This window comes from Rattus norvegicus, chromosome X, assembly GCF_036323735.1.
Source record: "Rattus norvegicus strain BN/NHsdMcwi chromosome X, GRCr8, whole genome shotgun sequence".
NCBI lineage: Eukaryota > Metazoa > Chordata > Mammalia > Rodentia > Muridae > Rattus > Rattus norvegicus.
In genome coordinates, this window is record NC_086039.1 from 5,248,504 (window position 1) to 5,259,443 (window position 10,940).

Here is a 10,940-nt window from a genome sequence, read left to right on the forward strand (position 1 = left end):
GGCAGGAAGGGCTATGCCTCAACTTCCTTAGTATCTGACACTATGGCATAGCCCACTTTTGGGGCCCCATTATGTAAAAAGGAGCTAACTTCTGTGTACTGGGGATTGAAGACCTAAGGTAATGTGCCTTCATGTATGTGCAGTAGTTCCTCTAAGGTTTTAATGCAAGAATGAGATGGGGAGTGGCCTGAATTTGGTTAGGGAGGAAGATTTGAGATATTGAGGGGTGAGCATGATTGGAAAGTAAGTGTGCTATTAGTGCTACCTGGGGGAGGGAGGGAGGGAGGGAGGGAGAGAGAGAGAGAGAGAGAGAGAGAGAGAGAGAGAGAGAGAGAGAGAGAGAGAGAACCTAAGGTGGTGTGCAGAGTTTGTAATCCTTTATATATTAAAAGGTGGGACAGGTTATAGAGAAAGTTATGGTAGGTGGCCTGAACATTGGGGTGCGTGGTTTTTTTTTTTTTTTGATTAACAAATAACGAGTTTGGTAGTTGCTAAAGTACATAATCAGGGTGCACAACCCTGAGTAGTAAGGTATGCTTTTTTTTGACAGGTATGTCAAAGGTGGGAAAGTTCCCATTGGAGGCCTATGATCTGAAGGGCATATCCCTCTTTTTCTTGACATAGAGGGAGAAGGGAAGGGTTAAATCTGTGAGGCATAGGCCTGTGCTTAGTGACCCTCTTGACTATATTTAAAGCAAAGACTTGGTGGCAAGGAAGCTTCTTTTGTAGTGGTATCAATGACTGCAGACTCACAGCTGTGAAAGAGGAACATAGAAGGCTTCTGTGACAACCCCTATCTCCTCCCCTAAAAAGTAACAGCCTCAACAGAAAGCTATTGAAGAAAACTCTTAAAAAATTGTCTTGAGGATGTTGAAGTATGGCTGTTCACAACTGATGTCTTCTGGCAGGGGTGCAGGTAACAAAGGACTCAGTTTTTTTTAAGAGGTTGGCCACTGGAACTTTGACCATGCTCCAGTAAGTATATGGACAATACAAATTGGACTTTTTTTCTTCTTTCATTGAGGTGGGAGTCACAAGGGTTGGGGACAGACATAGGTAAAGTGGGAAATGAGTGTGGTAGGGTACATTATGGAAATTCCTAAATAAGCAATAAAAACATTATTTGGGAAAAATACATTTGTTTTAAATGCTAGTCTTTACTTTTGCTTCTTATATTTTTAATTATAATTTCCCCCAGATTTTAATAGTTTTGAAATACAAATCAAAATATATTTTGTCATATTCCAACTTAATAAGCATAACATTTGTTTCAATACAAGATGAGTATATTCATATACTTAAAATTTTTGTTTTTAAAAATGACATATTTCAAAAGAAAAATAGTCCATCAAACAGATATATGGGCATAGAAGCTATTCTTTCTCATTATTTCAGAATACACTCTCAATTTAAAAATTGGTTCATTCAGGGTGGTCTATAGTGAAAACAAACCTCCTGGTTGAAAACTTAGAATCCTTTGGCATTAGTCTGATGATACCTAGTAGGAAGGAAACTAGATGTGAGATAACCAAATAAACTGCAGTGGCATCTTGGTAGCTGAATCTCTTGATGGTCACAATGCTCCTTTGTGCTTAACTATCTTTGAGGCTGCAAAGAGCTTGTTCCTGTTATATTGCAAATTGTCTAACACTTTCACAACTCTTAGTCACTGTTCGATTTCTGATTTCTGTGAAGTGACCCAATGACCACAGCAACTCCTGCAGAAGAAAGCATGTAACAGATTCAGAAGGTTAGTCCATTATCATCATCACAGTGGGAAGAAAGGGATGCCTGATCTGCAGGTGTGGGTAGACAGATAGAAGGAGGAAAGGCAGAAGAGGAGGAAGAAATAGAGGGGGAGAGGGAGTGGGAGTGGGAGGGGGAGGAGGACAAAGAATGGGAGGAGGAGGGGAGAGGAAGAAGGAGAGAGAGGGAGGGTGGGCTTTGCCTGGGCTTTTGAAACTTCAAAGACCACCCCCAGCACCCCTTTCAAACATGGCCATTCCCTGGTGATTAAACATTCAAATATATGAGCCTATAGGGAACACTCTAATTCAAACCACCACATTCCACACCCTGGACCCCATAGGCTTGTGTCTACTTATATGCAAAATGCATTTAGTCTAACTTCAAAAGTTTCCATTGTCTTTCAGTCTTAACATAGTTTAAAAGTCCAAAGTCTCTTTTGAGACTCCTGGTAATCTCTTAACTTTAACCTTCTATAAAATCAAAATAAAAATAAAAAAGCAGATCATATACTTCCAAAATATGATGGCACAGAATATACATTACCAGTCCAAAAGAGGGAAAGGAACATAGTGAGGAAATACTGGACCAGTGGGGAATACAAGAGCAAACATCAGCTGGAAAACTCCAAATTCTGCATCTCTCTCTCTCTCTCTCTCTCTCTCTCTCTCTCTCTCTCTCTCTCTCTCCCTCTCTCTCTCTCTCTCTCTCTCTCTCCCTCTCTCTCTCTCTCTCCCCTGCTGGTTCCCCACACAGTATGCAGTTTCCCTCAGCAAAATAAAGTCAGCAAACAAGAACTTTATACTTTAACTATGTATAATCATAGTTTATTACAAATGTAACTTGGATTCAATTCATTTAGTAAGTTGTTAAATTTGTACTATTGCTATGTCTGTTGATATTAAAAAAGAAAATGAGGTAGAAATGAATCAGTATGCAGAAGAAAAAACAAAGAAATATATAAATCTGAAGATATGCAAGGAAGAATGAAAATAAAAGTGAATGTTTTAGTAAAGAACTTTATATGGTAAAATGAGATTTTTGTACCAAGATAAAAGAACTAGATTTTCCAGAGTGAAAATGAGACAGGAGAGCAAAGTTTGAGAACTAAATATACTACAAAGTTATGGGAGGTAAAAGCTAAAGTGATTTAGTTGGGAAGATGGATCAGATTGATAACGTGCTTGTCACACAACTATGAAGACTTGAGTTTAGATTCCTAGAATTAATGCTATGCTAGCATTTGGTGGTAGGTAAGAGACAGGCAGATTGGTTATCTTTGGCCATATAGTCTAAGCAAACTGATAAGCTCTAGGTTCACTGAGAGTCTTTTTCTTAAAAAATAAAGGGGAGAGAAAACAAGGAAGATACTTGATGTCAACCTCCAGGCTCCACATATAAAAGCACACATGTTCACATACTCACATATGCACACATAAATGAACACACACACACACACACACACACACACACACACACACACACACACAATATGTCCCTCTGACAATGGGCAAAGAGATACCTTGTGGATGGTATTGTTCTTATAACTGTCAGAGTTAGAGAAGGTGACAGTCAGTTGTTTATCTTAGCATGATGCCTGGCTTGATGGGTAAAGCTGTTTTATGTCCAGGACTCAGAAAATAAAAACCAAATCAAATCAAATCTAGGCAGCATAGTACAGGAGGGAGAAGATGGATAGAGAACTGTGGGCCATCATACCACCCACAGACCTGCTTTCCAATGCATGGCACAAGCAGAGTAGGCCATAGCCAGTTGTTTGCTGCCAAATCGAGGAACATGGATGGAGGGAGGATGTTACCCAGGAGCCTGCGAGGCATGTAACCTGCCTACAGTGGGAGCTACTACAATGTGTGAGTATGTGGTAGTCAAATGGTAGAGCAAGAGAAGTGGAGCAACTTGAGCATTACGAAGAAAGATGGAAATGGAGACTCTAGGGTCTCTACCCTATGGAGGCTTGTTATGAGTAGACAGCCCTACTATCTGGGACCATGGTGAGGTAACAGCCAGAGCTGCCACTGAGGGCCATAAGTTCATGGCTATACACTAGCAGGAGTTGGTGTTGATGTCTATGGCTTATAGAGAACATGGGATTGTCCCTGAGAGCAGGCATCTTGCCCAGGCAGCACAGCACTACTGGTCCTGGTTGTGGTTGGAGTGAGTGTGGAAGAGCCGACTCTGCTACTTTTCTACTGTGGGTGACACAGATGCAGAGCTGATGCTGTCCCTGCCACCTCCAGCAGTTAGGGAAGCTGCCCACAGGGTCATGAGCTCAGGAGACCACTCCGGAGAGTGGGCCCTGCACCTTGCCTGGACAGCATAGCAGAGCTGACCCTGGTGGTGGTGTGTGTTGGGGGAGAGCACAGATGAGCCAGCCCCAAGGGCTAGAACTTGGGAGAACTGATTCCACCACTCATCTGCCATGAGATGGTTTAGGTGGGTGCAAGCATAACTCAGGAGATCTGGCCCCAGGTGGTTATGAGGGCAGGAGAACTGGCCCTGACCCTTGCTGGCTGCAGAATTCAGGAGACCAGACCCTGCATCTGGTGTGGGCAGCACAGTAGGGCTGGCTGTGCTTGAGGGGATGTGGGTGAGCCAGCACTGAGTGTGAGAGCACAGGATAGCTGGCCCTGCCATTTACGTGATGTCCTCCTCTTTCCCTCTCACCACCTGCAGTAACCAGAAGAGAGTTAGCCTTGTCCCCTCACTGACTGTAGCTTTCTGGAGAGAAGGCCCTTCACCTCACCTGAGTAATACACTGTTTGGTGAAGGCATAGGTGAGCTTTCCCTCACAGGCCCCAGCACTTGGGTAAGTGGGACCCAAACCTTGACTGAGTAGCACAGTGCAGCTAGCTCTAGAGTTATGGATGCAGGTTAGCCAGCCCTGAGGGGATGAGAGTGGAAGAGTTGACCCTACCTCCTCCTAATGGCTTGTGGTATTAGGTAGCCTAGCCAGAGCAGTGCTGGAAAGCTTGCAGTAGTGGTTTGGATAAAGGTTAACCAGTTCAGTTACCACCCAAGCCCAGATTCCAGGCTCTGAATTAGTCCATCCCAAAATCTATATCATCTGCCAATAGGTTGGTAGAGTAAAAGTTAGTCCTGTTCCAAAGCTGCAGGATCTCCATGACATAGGACAGCAACAGGATAACTGGGAGAAATCCTGGTAAAGATCCAAATATTGATGGTGTCACAGAAGCCAGAGATGAACATTTGGAAGTGAAGATATGTGGGTGGAGGGATGAACTATGGGACACACTATGACATACTACATCTTCCACAATGACGTGTTTTCTGTGCTGTATCTTTGTTGTTGCTTCTTAGTTGGCTTCTTTGTGTGTTTTATTTTGTGGGGGAGGTTGCAAGAGTGAAGGGCAGCTATAAGGGGATTGGGAGATGAGTGGGACTGTGGTGCATGATATGAAACTCATAAAAAATCAATACAAAGTTTTAAAAAGTTGTTATATGGATGATGACTGTAAGCTCTCAAAATTCCTAAAGTCAAAATTCAGTAAACTAATATAAAAGTAAAATATGATTAAAAAAACCCCCAGAAACTTCCTTTAAGATTGGTATGCTTTTGGAAACATTATAAGAACTGCCCCAAAGAACAAATAATTTTGTATTTTAGAAGATCATTATATTTCCTCATTAGCTTGCCAGAATTTTTAACTGTTTAGTAAACCTAGTCTTCATGAAATTAAGATTTATCTAAAGATCTATTTGTTTCTTCCAAGCTTTGTCTAAATGTATACAAAATAAAAACCCATGGCAGTCTCTTCTAACCTGATGAAATTGTTCTTCATTTTCAACATTAAAAACTTGGTGAAGCTTGGACTCCTAAGCCAATGAGGCAGAGAGTGCTAAAAGGACAGCCAATATTTTAACATTTGACCCCTGAAATTAGCCAGGGTCTAGGAAACAACAAGGATTCTTTAAAAGGGTCATAAAACTCCATTTCTCTATTAAATCATCTATCCTCTGCATCAGAGGTCACGGAGGTCCCAGAGATTGGTCTCTAATCATTGCATATTCCTCCAAAAGTCATGAAGTTCTCAGAATGCCTCTGATGCTATCAAGGGAAGCCATGTTTTCATCAAGACCTTGAGTCATCCATGAAGATGGCACAGCTGGTGAAAACATAAAAAGGAGACAAAGGGTTCCTCATAAGCTCAACAGTAACCTCTATGAAGCTAACTCTAGACTGCCTTTGACAGTATACATAGTTGTTTTTTGATTACCTATGAAGTCTTTGAAGCCCAACAGGAAAATACAATTCAAGAATCAAATAATTACTAATATTCAGGTGACCAAATTCATCCCATTTCATAGGGACAGTATCAGGTCTTTACAAGAACTCCAATAGGTATAAATATTTAAAGTATTCCTAAGTAGGATTGCCTGTCCAAAATAAATACTATTTTTGAGAGAGTACTGGAGATATGAGAGAACTTTCTTGGAACAGCAAATCAAATCAAGCAAGGATATGTGTCGGCGCCAGCACCGACCTGGTACGAGACCTGAATTAATTAGGGAGAAATCCCAGAAGACCAGCCTAAATCTCAAGGATAAAGGCTGAGGAAGTAAAAGGCAGAAGTAAATTGACCACCACCCAGGTGTGGTCCAGGTGTGTCAGTTCCACATGCATCAGCCGGGCTCAGCAGAGGTCATGCAGTGGAGATATCGGGTGTTTACTACTTGGTCTTTTCTTCCTGTGCCGTAAATACATGGGAGAGGCCTCTGTCCAACAATCCCATGACTTCTTAACTGTGTTCATATGGTTCATACAGTTCCTCAAAAAAGCAGCAAGATTCTTTTTTTTTTTTTTTTTAGCAGCAAGATTCTTAAATGGAGATTTTTTTTTTCATTTACACCAAGATTTTACTATTTAAATTGTCATGAGACAGTGGGTTCCTTTATTCTTAGATGACAATATGTTGGCAATTTGAAAAGGAGACATTTTAATGATATAATATCTGTACTGTTACTCAAGCACCAGAGAGAGAGCTCAGTGCAGACAATGACTGTGGTTTGAAATAGTATACTTCATTTATTAGCCTTCTGGGAAATTTTCTTTTTTGTCAGTATGTATTCTTTCATGCTTTTGAAGAGTACCAAGATATGCAAAAGATATACCACATTCCTTACATTCAAAGGGTTTCTCTCCAGTATGATTTTTTTCATGCATGTGAAGACTACTGCGATATGAAAAGGTTTTACAACAATACTTACATTGAAAGGGTTTCTCTCCACTATGAATTCTTAAATGTATTTGAAGATAGCTGGAACAGGCAAAGGTTTTACCACATTGCTTACATTCATATGGTTTCTCTCCAGTATGACTTGTTTCATGTAGTCTAAGACTACTGCGATATGCAAAGGCTTTACCACATTGATTACATTCATAAGGTTTTTCTCCAGTGTGAGTTCTTTCATGCCTTTGAAGATGACTATGATATGCAAAGACTTTACCACATTGATTACATTTATAGGGTTTCTCTCCAGTATGAATTCTTTCATGCATTTTAACATGGCTGTTACGTGCAAAAGTTTTACCACATTGACTGCATTTATATGGTTTCTCTCCAGTATGAATTCTCTCATGTATTTGCAGGGTACTGTGACATGTAAAGGCTTTACCACAATGATTACATTCATACGGTTTCTCTCCAGTGTGAGTTCTTTCATGCTTGTGAAGACTATTGCTATATGCAAAGGCTTTACCACATTGATTACATTTATAGGGTTGCTCGCCAGTATGAATTCTTTCATGTATTTGAAGATTACCATTACATGAAAAGGCTTTACCACATTGACCACATTCATAGGGTTTCTCTCCAGTATGAGTTCTTTGATGCTTGTGAAAATGACTTTTATATGCAAAAAATTTACCACACTGATCACATTCATAGGGTTTCTTTCTAGTATGAAACAAAGCAGCCAGGCCCAAATCCAATATGGCACTACATCTCCCCCGTTATTCTTTTATAAAAAACCATTAGGTGGAAGTAGTGGTCTGAGAGAGATCAGACATGCCTCACAGAGTGCCCAGCTCGGCCATGGCGAGCCACTCTTGCAGTTAGGACTGCACCCCAATGGCTAGAAATGAACTTATGCTGTAACACACCGTTCTGGGCTATACGTGTGTGTTTATTGGGGGAGAAACTGGGCAGAGGAGCATTTGACCGGCCCGTACACTTAAACGGGGTGTAGCTAACTCTGTCTTAGGATCGACCTCTCAGACCCCAGCCTCTCTGTCATAGGACCACCTTGTCGCCCTCAAGGCTCCATGTCTAGATTGGTAAAGGGTCAGAGGAAGTTGCCCGTCGCTGAGAATAGCTACATTAGGTCATCTTCTCATTCCTCTTACTTGAGCCCAGGGGCGAAGGAGCAGAGGCCAGATGGCATTAATTTAAGAGATTGTGGAAGTTGAGCCTCTCCCGATAAGTAGTGGGCACCTCATCTGGTTCTCCTCAGCTGTTACCACCAAGGGCCGTAGTCAAGCCGCTCCTATAATCAAATTTAGAATTCCCAACTGTTAGCAACTACTCCAGAAAGTTCACCCACTGTGCTTGCCTAACAATAGATTGGGGGAGGGTAGCTCCAGACACTGCAGACACAATGGCTGCAGCAGTAATGGCTGCCACAATAGCAGCGAAAATGCCAAGGTCTTTCCCAGGACAGTTCAGGATAGGTCATTCTTCTCTGGAGCAACCAGCAGGCAATGGAACCTTGTCTGAGATCTGCAGAACCAGGGCAGAGTTCCCCAGTCCACAGCAGCTTCCACCAAGCAACAGTGCACAGAGGGTCGGAGCGCAGGCCGCGATGGGACAGGACACAATGACTGCAGCAATGCCAGAATTTCTGTGATGACAAAAGATGAGGGGGAATCCTCCATCTTCCTCTCAAGGCAGAGGAATGACTCCAGGGACCCGAACCACGAGAGCTGAATCTTCATGCTCCCAGGATCAGCATGGCTCACCAGACTCTCAGGCAGCTGGCACACCCTGTAGCATCCTGTAGAAAAAACACAAACATTCCCTCTTCCCCATATAAAATACCTGGACAGGATCATGCCAATATATGGACCTTTCTATTTCACCTAGGCAGAAGTATGCCTAGTTGTACGGTGCCATAAACCTTGGCATCCAAATTTTAAAATTGAAATAAAAGGAGCATTATTTAGCGTACAGGGATAACTCCCCCTTTTTATTTATAAAGATATAGAAAAGATATTATTTATTAAGGTAAGTCCTCGAGGATTAAATTGAGGACACTGAGCACTTGTATTTATAAATTGACTTGTATACCAAATTATTGTCTCCAGCATTATTGTTTTGGATATATAAAGAATGAGATTTTTTGACTAATTGTTCTTATGTAAGGCCTATAATCTGCCTGGTATTATTGTCCTCCCTTGCTAAGGGGTCCAGGCAATCCAGTTTGAGTTCTTAAATGCCCTATAAAGGAACAGTACTTAGTGCTCTTAACCACTAAGCCATCACTCCAGCCCCTCACCAGCTTTATTTACCTAAACCTAAGCATCCAGATTCAGTCGTACTAGAAATCCCTGAGCTGGTAAGGTGAGGATGGGAGTTGAAAGTAAGCAAATGGAGCTTCCTCTTTTCGTGAGGGTGTGTTATCAACTCCATTACCATTTTCAAAGAGCTGGGTCTATGGTTTTTAACATTTAAAAACAGTGGCTACAGCACGTAATTTAATAGTCTGTATTGAAGCAGGGGAAACTCAAGAGAATAAACAAGTGATCCAATCATACATGTAGCCTTTTCATTAGATGAACCACCTATAAATACACTAAGTGCATTCTCTATGGGTTGTATGCACAAATATACAGGAAATACAAAAGCATGCAAAGAGTAAAATTATCAATTTTGTCTGAAAAATTTGTATATGTAATAGGCCAAATATCAGTATTTTGTAGTAACCAATTAACTGTTGTTTGGAATAAGATATGTTTTACCAGGTTTCTATTTAAAATACTTTTATGACTCCAGTCCACAACTCTGTACTAACACAGCTGAAGCTTTATCTCCAATGTGCATAACAAAGACCTAAGTCCTCTGGTAGGGTGAGGTACTTAGCCAATTAACATATCCTTAGAAGCTTAAAATTAGCTTCAAATATTCTTTTCTGGAGTAGTGTAACAGCTACTCCCCAAATATTAAAGCTCATTTTGAGAGCAAAGGTTTGTAGTAAAAATTTCCATATACATTGAAAGATTTAAGGTTCTAACTTCTTACATCGAAGAAGCAACAAAATTACATAATATAAGGCTATTAGCCATTCTTAATGATATCACTCTATGGGCTCTCTAAAATTATAAGCAGGCTCACGAAATGAAAACTCAAAATCAATCCTCTAAATCTATCTTGAAACGGCAGTTGGAGTAAGTAAACTGGCTGTAATGCTCTCACAAGTTCTAAAACCTCATCAATCCTTTGTAAATCCTGTAACAATCTCTACCTGTTTGATTTTTTCTCAATTATAAATAAGTTTGAGTTAGTCAATGCAACACTGGCAATCCTTAATCACAATCCTTATGTTCTCCTTGTAACACCAGAGCACAACCACAAGGTCACCTGAGTTCTGAGTAGTGACTAGGCAGCTGTCCTTGGGGCAGTGGAATTAGCATTAAAATACAGATAACTTCAGGGCAAACCACAACTTTGGAAAGCAAAACTTAACCTCTAACAAACTAGTCTCCAAAATCCAGTCTCCAAAACACCGGAGTCTATCCTTCATGCTACTAAGTTTGACTGCCAATTCCTACATATGAACGCACAATGGTGCGGTCTCTAATACCTCAACAAAGAGACATTGCCCTAAAATCTTTTAGAAGCCTGATTTCTAGGATAAGAATTCCATAAAAATATTATCTCAATTTAGACCTGTTTCCCTAGGTTGGCTCATGCCACATGTTGTCTAGAATGACTTCATACAAATTACAGTTTTAAGCCAACTTTCTGTTACCAATATTATACTTTTTTAACCATATCCAATAACTTGAAAGCCAATAGTCCATAACCAAGGCATGTAGAGCATATTTATACATTTAAAACCAATCAGAAACAAAATTGAAGTGGCTACACCTATCTTTAATATTTAGACCAAACACCATTTTTACTTTTCTAGCTATGATTTTAAGAGAAGCACCTTGT

The 10,940-nt window shown here is 40.7% G+C and overlaps 1 non-coding gene across 1 annotated transcript; it reads left to right on the forward strand.

Moving 5' to 3' along the window:
- Nucleotides 1-3,241: 3,241 nt before the first annotated feature.
- LOC120099483 (small nucleolar RNA SNORA48) lies at nucleotides 3,242-3,385 on the forward strand. Its single transcript, XR_005498654.1, has one exon. It is a non-coding gene; the product is annotated as a small nucleolar RNA SNORA48 (small nucleolar RNA).
- The last annotated feature ends 7,555 nt before the right edge of the window (nucleotides 3,386-10,940 follow it).